Source organism: Corylus avellana, chromosome 11, assembly GCF_965113065.1.
Source record: "Corylus avellana chromosome 11, dhCorAvel1.hap1.2, whole genome shotgun sequence".
Classification (NCBI taxonomy): domain Eukaryota; kingdom Viridiplantae; phylum Streptophyta; class Magnoliopsida; order Fagales; family Betulaceae; genus Corylus; species Corylus avellana.
The window spans coordinates 11,277,473-11,292,585 of NC_142500.1; the positions used below are offsets into that span (position 1 = coordinate 11,277,473).

The window sequence follows — 15,113 nt, forward strand, 5'->3', positions numbered from 1 at the left end:
AGGATATGCTGTGGGGTGCCTCCCATGAGCGCTAAATTTAATGTCTTTAACCAGATTGTGGTTCTGCTTCAGTATTATTGTTCTGCATATTTGACAGACTGGAGTGCCAAATCTTCATCTCTTGGCACCAATTTCAATTCAAGGTATGGATTTACTCTGTGTCCATTCACCTTGAATTTCTGATTCTTCTGTGGGCTATGAACCTCCAAAGCTCTAGGAGGGAACACTTAGGTGACAACACAAGGGTCAATCCATCTAGACTTAAGCTTACTAGGGACAAGTCTTAATTTTGACTTATAGGTCAACACTTTTTGTCCCACATGAAACTCCTTCTTGACACGCTTCTTATCATGATATACCTTGATTCTTTCCATGTAAAGCTTGGTATTCTCATCTGCTTTATGCCTCAACTCCGCAAGTTCATTCAGCTGCAGCTTCCTCTTAGCACTTGGATGTGGTGGAAAGGTCTCTATGAGGTGCACAGCTTTAAGGATGTCATCAGTAACATATTCACAATTTGGCGGAATGTCCTGCCTTGTGAAACTGTGAGTGAGGGTGGCCTCCAATGGATCAATATGTTGGACTTGGAAAACTTTCTCAGCAACACCTTGGATCATACCGACATTAAAGCATTCTAAATCATCTTGACATAATTTCAATGCATCAAATATTTTGAATTCTATTTTCTCACCATTTACCTTCATACTCACAGTACCATTTTTCACACAAATTTTAGTATCAACAGTTCTTATAAAGGGTTTTCCTAAGATAATAGGTAAAGGCGATGGCATAGAAGATTCTTCCATATCCAATATAATGAAATCAGCAGGTAAAATAAATTTACCTACCTCTACCAAGACATCCGCTAGTATACCTCTTGGTCTTTTGATGCTTCTGTCTGTCAATTGTAAGGTGATTGAAGTTGGTTGAAGCTCCCCCAAACCCAGCATCTCATACACATTGTATGGCAGTAAATTTACACCCACTCCTAGATCCAGCAATGCACGCTCAAAAGGATGGTCACCAATCTTGCAAGGAATAATAAAATTACTGGGATCTTTAAGCTTTGGTGGTAATTTCCTTAACATCACCGCACTTACCTCTTCTGTTAAAGCCACTGTTTTATGCTCTTGAAACTTCCTTGTATGAGTGCAAAAATCCTTTAAAAATTTAGCATATGAAGGAATTTTTTTAATTGCATCTAATAAAGGAATATTAATCTCTACTTTTCTCAAAATCTCAAAAATATCAAGGAGTTTCTTTTCTTTCTTTGGCTTAACTAACCTCTAAGGGAAGTTGGTGCATTCACCTTCTCCTTGTCACTTACCTTGTATGTTGAGGCTCCAACTGGAGGTGCTTGTGTTGTCTCTTCAATTCCTATGACCTTGCCATTTTTGAGAATTGTCACAGCTTTTAGTTGCTGGTGACCTCCTGGATTGGGTATTGTTTGGGCTGAAAATTCACCCTTCTTTCTTTCACTCAGCTCCTTGGCCATTTGACCCATTTGTGCTTCCAGTCTTTGAATAGCTTGATCGATCCTTTGAATAGCTTGATCAGTCCTTACATTCGTTTGGTGTTGCGAATCCATGAATTCTTGTTGTGAAGTCACCAATTTGAGTACAAGACTTTCCAAGTCATTGTTCTTTGACTCCAGAACTGGTTGGACTGCTTATGCTGCAGCTTGGTGAGTGATTCCTTGTTGGGAGTTCCTCTGCTGCCCTTGAGGGTTCAGAACATTCTAATTGTTACTCCATGAGAAGTTGGGGTGGTTGAGCCACCCTGCATTATATGTGTTGGAGTATGGATTGTTCTTGGGAGGATAATTGTTCTGTCCCACATAGTTTGCTTACTCTTGATATGTAAATGAATACAAAGGACAAGTCTTAAACAAGTCTCAGTGGTGTGGTCAGAATCGAAACATATGGCACATACCTAGAGTTATGCGGCTTGCTAAACAGGAGAGATGTTCTAAGCAGTCATAGCTTTGACAATCATATCTAGCTTTCTCTCCAAGGCAGCCATCTGATTTTGAACTCCACCATTCATGTTCACTTCATACATGCTCTTACTCTTTACTCCACCACCATTGTTGGGAGTGCTCACTCAATGTCTCGAAGAGCTCCATGGCTTCCTCATTGTTCTTTTCCATAAGCACACCTCCACAAGCTGAATCAACGACACCTTTGTTAGTGTCATTCAAACCTTCATAAAAAGCTTGTACCTTATCATCTTGAGATAAGTTGTGATGTGGGCACTTGAGAAGCAGCTCATTGAAGTGCCCCCACGCTTCAAAGAAAAGGTCTTCATCTCTTTGTTGAAATGTTTGAGTCTCCTTTCTAAGTTGCCTTGTCCTTTGAGCTGGGAAAAACGTCTTGAGGAATTTAGTGCCTAACTCTTTCCAAGTATGAATAGAATCTGCAGGCAAGGAATTTAACCACAACTTAGCATTATCTTTTAAAGAAAAAGGGAAGAGGATTAACCTGATTCCCTCTAGAGTTAAGCCCTAAATGTTCTGAGTCTTGTAGAGATCAAAGAACTCCCTAAGGTGCAAGTGTGGATCCTCATTAGGTGTGCCTCTAAAGTGAGTCAAAGTGTTGAGTAAGTGAGGGGACAAATTGAAGGTGCCCTGTACTTTTGGTTGGTAGGCAAAGCATGATGGCTGGTCAAGGTTTTGTGGAATGAAAGCATGCTTCATAGGTTGCCTCACTAGTGGTGGTTAGTTCATGAGTTGTTCCGCCATTGGTTCCTTAACTTTGAATTCTTCTTCTTCAATGACAGGGTTGTCTCTGGGCCTTTGTCGAATGATCCGCTCAATTTCTGGATCAAGTGGAATGAGTGTTAAGTTGTTAGATCGAAGCCCCTGCATGCAGAAGATGAACCTCTGCAGTCACAGCAGCTTCAGTACTGCTGTCCGAATGCTCTCTGGAACTGCGCTCGATCGCAGTAACAGAATGCAGAATGCCGCAGAACTAAAATAGAACAGAAAACAGAGAAAAATTTTGGATAAAAAAAAAAAAAAAAACAAACAAACAGATTTAAAACTAAAAATTGAAATAACAAAACTAAAGCAAAATTAATTCTAAACAGAATTTAACGCAATCCCCGACAACAACACCAAAAAAACTTGTTGTTCAAATATTCACCTAAATTAATAGGCGAATAAATGTACGTTTTAACTCGCAAGTGCACAAGATCAAAACAGTAATATAGGGTGCAAGTATGAGATCATTTCCACATAAATTAGGTTTAGAATTAATTTCATAATTAAAAAAAAGACAAAGATTGATTTTTGAATTAATAAAAATAAAGGTAGGGCTTTGATATCCACCACTAATCATGTTCAAATAATATAACAATATGCCAATGTTCTAATCATATTATGAATACTTAAAGTTTGTCAATCTAAGGGTATGGGTGTTTGCTCTTTAAGTTATTGATTTATCTAAGCAACGAATTAGGCATGGGTGTTTACTTTAATTTTTTTTTTCTTCCTTAAAGGATCTAGCATAGGTGTCTACTAAGTTGTTCTTTAAGAAAGCATAAATCTGTGTAAATCGACAAATACATGGAATCTAGGGCATGGGTGTCTACTCTCGGTTTTCCATGTTGATTAATCCAAGAACCCGTGATGAGATTCTTTTGTTACACTATTAAGCCTAGGACTCAATCATCCAAATTGAGTTAAATAACTAATCCATACCACATGCATATGTTGGCCAAACACATTCATATGAGTAATTCAATAAAACAAGAATTAATCAAGTTAAGCATCACAATATGATTATTACAAAGACGCCAATATTAAAATATTAAAGAAACATAATTAGGGTTTCAATCTAACCCTACTAAAGTATTTAGTTACACATGAATTTGATGCTAAACATCTTCATAATAAAATAAAAGGAAAAGAATAAACCCGAAAAACGCTTCCTTAAAGAGCCTCCAATTCTTCTTCTTAAAATTCTTCATAATTTGTGAGGCTTAGAGGTCTATTTATAGGCTTAGGAAAGACCTAGAAACTCTAGAAACCCTAGGAAATTCATAGGTTTTAGTCTTATTACAACTAGGACTTGGAAAACCTAATTTGGAAGGAAAAAGGAGGCTAGCCACGTGTCTGAATTTTCTTCAGCACACGGGTGCGCTCGATCGCACTCCTGCGATTGATCCTCTATGTGATGCGCTTGAGCGCATCTACGTTTGAGCCTAGGTGTAGTGCGATCGATCGCACTACAAGTGGATGCTTGTGCTTGATCCAAAACTTCTAGCTTTTCCCAATTTTGTCCTTTTATGCTCCAATTTCCAGAATTACTTCATTTTTCTCAAAAACCTATAAAAAGACATAAAACACAAAAAGGAAGTAAAATTGCACAAATTAACAAAACTAAGGGATTAACAATTATAAATTAAGGGGTAAAATATGAATGTTTTAGCACTTAACACCTTGTGCTTGAGTGCGCTCAAGCGTGAGTGGAGTGCGCTCGAGCGTACTGACAGGGCCTGGTTTCTTCGGCAAAACTACAACATAATTGACAATACACAACAAAAACACTCCTTTTTTTTTTTTTTTTTTTTTTTTTATTCTTAGATCAAAACACTGAAACAAATAAAAATAAAATAAAACAAAATTGCAAAAAGAAAATAAAACAAAAATGCTAATTATAACTAGTAGAAAAATAAAATTAATTCAAACAAAAATCAATTTCACAAATCAACAAGTCCCCAGCAACGGCGCCAAAAACTTGATGTGCAAATTATAATTACTCGTAAGCGCACGAGTTTTGTGCAATATAGCATGTGCAAATGCGAGGTCGATCCATAGGGAATTGCGTTGCAAAAATCAATTTCTATCTAAATTAATCCTATTTTAACCTAGTTCTGAATTATTTTGATTTTCGAATAAAATAAAACATAAACAATAAAGAAATAGACAAAAAAATTAAAAGATAAAATACTAAAGTTGCGGAATCCACACTCACCAATTCAGAACAATTACATGTTCATCAATAAAATCTAAAGTTGGCATAAATAAAATCCTATGTATGTTTTGCTATGCTTCACAAATCAATTAAATCATCTAATGTCTCCATCATTTATACAAATCACAAAAGATATCTGGATTAAACCAAATCATTAATTGTATCCGTTAGACAAATCACAAATAGATATCCAATTTTCTTTTAATAAAGATCCAAGCAAACAATCACATGAAATTCTGCTAAATCTTCACATGTATCCGGGAATCACAATAGATATCCAAGAGTAATCTCAATAATTAAACTAAAGCAAAACAATTGAGACCTTAAAAATCCAATAAATCAGAAAATATTTACTTACATGAAAGTGCGTTCTTCATCGGTGAGGCTTCATTCTCAACCTTAGTTGAGGATTTAGCTCCACATGATTGAAAATAAATCTAAACCTAAGCAAAACTAGATTGAAATGGAGAAAAATTGTAAAGAATGTCGGACTTGTCACCAGCCACTTCTTCTTGAAGCTTCACATTGTATTTATAGAGGCTTCTAGGGTTTAGAACCCTAAAATCGGCGCCTAAATGAGTTTCTACCAATGCGCTCGAGCGCACCAACATATGTAGAACCCTTTGCTACGCATTTGTGCTTACACGATGCTGCTCCTTGGTGGCTTTCTTCCAAAACTCCATATTTTTCACTTTAAATGTGCAGTTTTCCTTCAACAACCTAAAAACACTGAAAACATAAAACTAACACAAAGCATTAGATTACGACACACCTACAGAATTAACTAATGTAAATTAAGGGGTCCAAATGTGCAATATTTTGCACACATCACTTATTGTGTCACTCAGAGAGTTCTCTAGTACTGGATATAATGATGTGTCATATTTCATTATAGCAAGGCTTTGTAATGTCAGAGGACTCAAGCAACCGCACGAGATAAGTAAACACTTACAGCTGGTTTCTTTAAAAACGTGTCATATGTCAGTTAGCTGAGCATGCGTATGCTATGAGCATGCCTATTTTGCATAACTTGGTAACTGTCTTAACAACTGGTTGATAAGATGTTGGAAATAATTTTGGATGGTGCACAAATTCTCATTGATATAAAATCATTGCAATCTAAAAATTAACAATAAAATAAATAAAATACAAGAGATGAAAAGTAGAGTATGGAAAGATCTCATAATGTGTTATAGAATCACGCAAGAGCGTTGTCCTTAAAGGTTGATTCGTGCCTCTCGGAGTGTATAACTCGGTGCGATCGGATCCTTTGACACGCAACCTCCCAGGATTAGACTATAGCGTCTACTTTCGTTAAGGACGCACTTCCAATAACGAAGACTAGTAGAACAACCCTTTGATCTTCTTAAAAAAAAAAAACCGCAAAGAGAAAATAGAAATTGAATAGAATAGAATTCTATGCAATTGATCTTCTAAAATAGGACAAAACTCTTTTATAAAGAAAATGAGTTTGCCTTTCTTTCTTTCTTGTTGCAAGCTCACTCTACCATGGGATTGTGGATGTTTTCTTTTCTTTTTATAATGTCCAAATGGTCATAACACCAAAAACGGTAAAACATTTGTTAATAACAAAATGGTCAAACTACAATAAAACTTGTTAAAGACTAACGGTCAAAACGGTAAAAATCAATTAAAACTAATTTTTATTTAATAACTCATAACCAAGTAATAAATACAAACGGTCATAAAAGTTATATCTCATAACCAAGTAATAAACACTAACGGTCATAAAAGTTATATCTTATAACCAAGTAATAAATACAAACGGTTATAAATCAAAATGGTTAAAGATGATTTTTATTTCTCATAAAAACCTTTAAGAAGATATTATCAAATGATAAAACATTTCCAAATGACTTAAAATGAATGTTTGTAACAAATATTACAACAATCCCCCACATGTTACAAACATTAGAATAAAAGGAGATTGAAAGCATGCATCGATGTGGTACTCGAAAGTTTTAACCGCACCTAGGATAAATAAGTAGGAACTTAATGAATCGTGGTAGAGTTAAACTCTTTTAACCAAATCCACAAGTTAAACAAACTTATCATCCACATAACTTTCTCCAAAAACAAAAAATTAAATCAAATCAAATAAACAAAAAGTCAAATCAAATCAAATAAAGAAAATTGGGTTGTTCTATAGCGGGTTGGCGCCTTATACAGGCCATGCGCCTCTGGGCTTCATGAGTGCTCTAAAGACTTGCCAAAGTCTCATAGGAGGCGGCACCACCTCCACACTCACATAGGTGGTATCCATCAAAAATGTGTGCAGAGAACATCTCATCCCAACAAGTAGGGACTATGGACCAAGTAGGGACTATGGACCCATTAAGAGTTTTAAACTCATCCTTACTCATTCTGCATCTTTTGTTATTACACCATAAAATGGCTTTCATGAGCGCTCTAGAGACCTACCCAAGTCTCATAGGAGATAGCACCTCCACACTCATATAGGTGGTATCCATCAAGAGTGTGTGCAGGGAACACCCCATCCCAACAGGTAGGGACTATGGATCCATTAAGAGCTTTAAGCTCATCCTTAATCACTCTGCATCTTGTACTGTCTTACACCATAGGGATGGACTCATAACTAATCTTTTCAACAAGATAGTTCATAAACATAAATTGACAGTACCATACCTCATTTCACTTGTGACTTCGTTTCCCATTAAACCTCATTCATAGGATCTCCAATCACAGAGGTTGGGTATCAATCACAATGTCATGATTTGGGTATCAGTCCTATCCCCCTCGATGCTTCTCTCACTAGCCTTCTTGCTAGTGGCTTGGTCAAAGAATCTGTAGAATTCTTTTATGACCTCACAAAGTCCATGGACATATACCGGTCTCAATAAGCTGCCTCACAATATTGTGCACTTTCTTATTATAAATTATTTGCTCGAGCTTTGGCAGCCTGAAAATCACAATAAACACATAGGTGGAACTGTGTTAGCTTATAAAGACAAATAAATTAATCAATAGGTTCTTAGCCATTATCTTCAGTTCCTGCCTTCTCCAAGGCAATTAACTCTGACTCCATAGTAAACCTTGCTAAGCAATTCTTTTTTAAGGACTTCCAAGAGATAACTCCTTTAGCCAGAGTAAACACATAACCACTAGTAGGCTTTGCTTATCTGAATCAAAAATCCAGTTAGCATCACAATATCCTTTCAATATAACAGGATAATCACAACATGACAAACCAAAATTAATTGTGCCTTTAAAGTTTCTCAACAATTTAGAGATAGCATCTCAATGCTCAATACCATGATTATGAGTATATCTACTCAATCTACTAACAATATATGTAATATATATCAAGGCATATACAGTTTGTCAAAACATCAAGCTATTAATGATTTGTGCATATTTTTCTTGCAAAACACAATCACCGTGATTCTTAACCAAATATATTTTTGAATCATATGGTGTAAACATAGGCGGATAATCAAAGTGCTCATATCTTTTAAACATCTTTCGAGCATAATATATCTGAGATAAAATAATGTAATAATTATCTCTAATAACTTTAATGTCCAACATGACATTCGCTTTACCTATGTCTTACATATCAAAATTAGATGTAAGAAATCTTTTAAGTTCATGCACAACATCAATGTTAGTTCACAAAATAAGCAAGTCATGAATATAAACAAATAATAACACATTCATTATTGTAAAACTTGTTATGCATTTACTTGCATCATTAATCAAATATAAATTAAACAATATCACCTTGTCAAACGCCATTGTTTAGGAGCTTGCTTTAATCCATACAAGGATTTCACCAGTTTGCACACTTTATATTCTTGACCGGGGATTACTAGCCCCTCGGGTTGCTCCATATAAATCTCTTCATCATTTAGAAAAATAACTTTGACATCCATTTGATGTACAACAAGTTTATAAATATAAGCAATGGCAAATAACATTCCAAAAGATGTAATTTTAGTAACCGGAAAATAAGTATCAAATAATCAACATTTTGCATTTACTTGTAGCTTTTAGCTACCAAGTCTACCATATACTTATCTATTATATCATCCGGTTTAAACTTCTTCTTAAACACCTATATATAACCAATTGATTTGCTCTTAGAAGGTAACTCAATGAGTTCCCAATAATGGTTAGGCATAATGTATTCCAGTTCATTATTTATAGCTTCTAACAAAAAAAAATGAATCAAATAGAGATTTAATTGCTTTACCATAGCATATTGGATCATCATCAACAATATAAGCAATAAAATCCATACAAAGATTCCTTTTCGTTCTAGCTCACTTGCTTCTTCTCAATTCTTACACATCATCAACAATTTTATTAGAAGCACCAAAAAATCATGAAATAATTTTTTTTTTTTTCCTTATTTTTCAAAGGAAACACGTGCTCAAAGAAAATAACATTTTTAGATTCAATAATAGCATTGCAATCTAAAACATCACTCTTAATAGTAAGGAATCTATAGCATAAACTATTACCAATCATAGGTTTTAAAACCAAGTTTCCTCATTTTAGGTTTGGGTAACATAACATTTGTTAAATACCACCACACTTCGAGGTATTCCAAACAATGCTTATGAATGTGACAAACAAAATAATGGCTTCCCCCCACACTTTGGTGAATAACCCAAAACTGACAATTATAGAATTCATCATTTATTCTAATATTCTAATTTCTTTTCATCCCCTTGATGTAGCCAAAATTTACATGTATAAATCTATCATGCTAAATATTAATGGAATAAACCAAATATTCACAAGAAAATAAATTTTCATTAATAGCTCACAAGTGCTTTAAGAAATGACTTCTATGAGCTCATCTTTCTCTAAGTATGATATGTCACTTCATCTTCTTTATTTTTTGTCAATTGACAGTTCTAAAGCTGTTTTTTAAAAAAATATTAATCATCACTTGTGATTTTTCAACATGATCCTTATATATATATATAGGGATTGCATATTTCAAGTTCTATCAAGATTTTAAAAATAAAATCTTTTAACTAAAGCCCCAATAAATATGCAAAGTATCAAGCTCAACCAAATAATAATCAACTATTATTGGCTCATTCTCATAAATATGACATTGGTATCAATCTAATGATATGATAAATTTATTAGATATCAAATGAGCCTCAATATATAAGAACATCAATAATCACATATACTTTATTAGGAATTAGCATTTCAGATAAACTTGAAAGTTGAATGATATATATGAAGATTTATCAAATACTTGTAAAGTATTTATGCTAATCTAGCATGTCATTACTAACATAAATGCTAGATGCTATTTCAATTTTGAAATAGATGAATTAATAGAAGCCACCACTTATCATATACAAAATTCATATAATTATAAAATTTTGCACTAGCTTTAATTCAATCAAGGAGCACCTTCATAACTTGAATTTTTTTTTTTCCATTTTAATAAATGAAATGTATATTATGTCTTAAAAAATAAGACTTATAAATCAAAGTTTAAAACTCACAGCGGAGCCAACAGCTTTACTCCAAGGTCTTCCAAAATAGATTGTCATTACCACACACCAACTAGGTGTCGTAAGAACCGATCGACTCAATGCACACACCACGTCTCTTTCTCCTATGTTATGCTTATCTGCTAGAAGCTTCAACAAAATTGTATTCTCTGCACACAATTAGTAATTCCTATGTATTTTTTCCATCACACCATGAGTAACTATTCATTGTAATTATTATTAATCTACATGGATGTTTTCCGGTAAGCTTAGCACAACACAACATAAAATGCTAAGTTCAAAAAAAATCATAAAGGGCTTAACTCTTTTTATTGTAAGAATAGTAACCCAACAATAAAAGATTATTTGACAATCAATAAATTGAGTTCAAATAATTGAAAACTCTTTCGATAAAATTTTTTTTCATTTTCAATAACTACACATGAAATTAAATTCTTTTTTTTTTTTTAATAAATGAATACAAAATCTTTCCACTCAATATTTGATTTCATCTTTCTCATATGCGAATTGCATACCGCAAACTCTTATAGTATTTGACTTATCATAAGTTTAAATACTATTGTTATGATACTAATCACAATATTTGTGCAACCATCATAATCAACCTTTAAGATTGTTAGAAATAATTTTGGATGGTGCACAAATTCTCATTGATATAAAATCATTGCAATCTAAAAATTAACAATAAAATAAATAAAATACAAGAGATGAAAAGTAGAGTATGGAAAGATCTCACAATGTGTTATAGAATCACGTAAGAGCGTTGTCCTTAAAGGTTGATTCGTGCCTCCCGGAGTGTATAACTCGGTGCGATCGGATCCTTTGACACGCAACCTCCCAAGATTAGACTATAGCGTCTACCTTCGTTAAGGACGCACTTCCAATAACAAAGACTAGTAGAACAACCCTTTGATCTTCTTAAAAAAAAAAAACCGCAAAGAGAAAATAGAAATTGAATAGAATAGAATTCTATGCAATTGATCTTCTAAAATAGGACAAAACTCTTTTATAAAGAAAATGAGTTTGCCTTTCTTTCTTTCTTGTTGCAAGCTCACTCTACCATGGGATTGTGGATGTTTTCTTTTCCTTTTATAATGTCCAAATGGTCATAACACCAAAAACGGTAAAACATTTGTTAATAACAAAATGGTCAAACTACAATAAAACTTGTTAAAGACTAACGGTCAAAACGGTAAAAATCAATTAAAACTAATTTTTATTTAATAACTCATAACCAAGTAATAAATACAAACGGTCATAAAAGTTATATCTCATAACCAAGTAATAAACACTAACGGTCATAAAAGTTATATCTTATAACCAAGTAATAAATACAAACGGTTATAAATCAAAATGGTTAAAGATGATTTTTATTTCTCATAAAAACCTTTAAGAAGATATTATCAAATGATAAAACATTTCCAAATGACTTAAAATGAATGTTTGTAACAAATATTACAACATAAGATGTATCATATGACATGGTGAGCTTACAGTGTAAACTTGATTCTATGGTCAAATGTGTGTATGGATGTAATATATGGGCCTTGGATCTAATGATTATTTCGTGACCGGCGCAACCTTAATTGGCAGGTCACTAGAGGACGCATATCATTAGTAGTATGGACCACTCGAGGTCGGAGTCAGTCAAGCTGCTAGTGTTATGGACGGTAGCATACAATGGTCGGGGCACCGACATTGTATTACATGTCTCTCGGGACAGCGCCAACTCTGCTGAAAATGGGTAACATCTCGGGTAGACCATATATGATGGTTATGACGTATTAAAGTATTAGTTTTTTTCATTAAAATTCTTAGGCGATTGCCTTTAGAAGTACACCTCTTTCTTACTACAAAGCGATATTTTTATGGTATATTAACAAAGACAATACCTCTTTCAAAACTTCATCAAACTACACGTTTATTTCTAATAACTGGCTCATGTCGTATCCAACTATAAGGTTTACTTACTAAGTCTTTAAACTTATACGGTTATTACATCCTGTAAGAAACCTTTTCCTAGGGAGAGGAGAGTGGTGAGGTTGCCACTACAGACTTGTTTAAGATGAGAATCTTCGTGTTGACGTTAAGTTTGAATAGGTTTTTATTTCTATTAGTTGCTTCGTATCTATGTTTCGAGGATAATATATGCTTGATTATTAGATTGCTCAGATTTATTTCACCTTCCTATGCATCAACTCTGATTTTGTTTAGAGGGATGGTTCTCTAGTTGGCTACCAGTTAGCTACATTGGGGTAATTGCCAATAACCTTACCAGACTGAAAATGCTAGATTTGCGGGCGTTACATCGTCCCCTTTTCATGTGTGCTTCAGCCCTTTAGTGCGCTCGATCTCTTTAGTGTGCACGATACCTTTTTTACCTGTGCCTAAGCCCTTTTCACATGCGTTCGAGCCCTTTCCAAGCGCGCTTGAGCCTTTTCCTTCAGCAGCTCATTAAGATGTGTTCTAAGCCTAATATCAATGGAATTTGTTTGCATTTTCTCTAAGAACTTGAAAATGTTACAAAACACGAAAACAACACAAAAAATTATAATATAATGAAACTAAGGGATTAATATATGTGAGTTAAGGGACTTGAATGTGCAACATTCGATGCTTATCAATAACATAGGCAACACCTATTACAGTTTCTGAAAACTCACGTTTATTATTCCAATACATATTGTAACTCACAAGCTCATTTGATATTCGTCTATAAGGTTTATTTACTAAGTCGTAAACTTATGCAGTTATTGCAGTTTAGTTGGTTTGCACTGCTAGGCGTTAGACAGTTTGTTGGATGAGGATGCGCAAGAATTTCACCATACTAGGTTTGATTGGTAATTTTTAGGGTAATTAGTTTTTCTTCCCAACAACTATAACACATTGTCAATTTCCTCCCTTAAATTGCTAGCCTTACTGCTCGACCCTATCAGATTGCCATTTTCTTCTAAAAGCCCCACTTCCGTCAGTCAACCACGTTAAATTGGACGAAATATTCTCTTTTAGATGTTAAATCTCCTTAAAAGGACAAAAATACCCCAAAATTAAAAATTAAAACAAAAAATATAAATATATAAATTATTATTATTATTTTTTTAAAAAAAATAAATAGAGGGTGGCTACTAGTTGGGGGAGGGGGTGGCCAATGAGCCAGCCCTAGAGGTGGCCAGGGGTGGCTTGCGTGTCACCCTTGAGGTGGGGGGGCAATTGAGCCACCCCTAGATCTGGCTGGGGGTGCCCGACGACCACCCCTAGGCCATGGGGGAGGCCACACACCACCCCCATGGGCCGGGGGTGGCTTGCTGGCCACCCCTTCCCCCATTGCGGCAGCCACCCCTCAAATTTTATTTTTATTATTATTATTTTTTTTTTCAAAAAATAACTTTTATATTTTTAACTTATTTATTTTTAATTAAGAATAATATATATCTTCATTTTATTGATCATCACGTAATACACTATTGGAATCCATTAAGTATTTTGACAGAATTTGATTATAGAGACTAAATTGTTATTTTGGCATATCCCAATAATCTTTGAATTATTATTATTATTATTTTTTGATATTACACAGATGGATTTTTAATTTAGGACAATGACATGGACTGATTTTTCATTTATATATTTTTTTAATTTAAGTATTTTTTATATTTAATTTTTGTATATAAAGTTGGGGTATTTGAGTCATTTCAAGTTTTTTAACGTGATTATCTAACGGAAAGGGGGTTTTTGGAAGAAAATGGTAGTCTGATAGGGTCGGGTAGTAGCATTGTCAGTTCATGCGGGCAAAGTGACAATGCGTTGTAGTTAATAAGGGGAAAATGTAATTATCCCTAATTTTTAAAAAGAAGCTCAAGGTCAATAATGGATGATAATGCTTATATACCGTATGATTATAGAGATATCAGATCATGTAATTTCACATTCCGCATTATATTTACTTTGGTTATTCAACGGACAATCTCCTCGGTAGTTACTAGTTAACTGTACTAAGGAATCACCACTAACCCTACCAAGATGGATCGTATTATTTGATCTAATTTTTGGGGGTGTTACATTTACTATTTTTTACTTGTTTCCTTTGTTATTCTTTTATATATATATTTTTTGGTTTTTGTCTCAATGGGCCAATACTGCCTTTATTTTGGGTGGAAGCTTTTTTTGTTTTTGTTTTTGTTTTTATTTTTGTTTTTGTTTTGTTTTGTTTTGTTTTGTTTTTGGGCTGTTGTTTGCTTGTTTTGTTTGTTATGGTGTGGCTGCTCGTTGGTGACCTAGATTTAGCCTTTTGCGGTGCCGGTTCTGTTTTGCTAGCAAAGATTTTGATAGGCTTGTCCTTTTTGAAACCCTTTGTTTTGCTTTTGATAGTAGCCCTTCGTAGGTGCCTTGATTCCTATTATGGACCGGGTCATTTATTTGACCAATTTTCACTACTTACCATGTTACTTTGTTTCACTTTGCCTTATAGCACTGTTTTCTGATTGGTTTTGGACTGTTATTTGGATTGCCCACCATTTTTCCTTTTTTTTTTTTAATCCCGTTGTAATTCTTATTCCCCCCCCTCCCCTTATTTGATTAGAAAATAAAAAATAAAAAACAAGCCTCCCACAAA

The 15,113-nt window shown here is 34.1% G+C and overlaps 1 non-coding gene across 1 annotated transcript; it reads left to right on the plus strand.

Annotated features, from left to right (window-relative positions):
• Window positions 1-2,237: 2,237 nt before the first annotated feature.
• LOC132166830 (small nucleolar RNA R71) lies at window positions 2,238-2,344 on the plus strand. The gene has a single exon (XR_009438631.1). It is a non-coding gene; the product is annotated as a small nucleolar RNA R71 (small nucleolar RNA).
• Window positions 2,345-15,113: the final 12,769 nt, after the last annotated feature.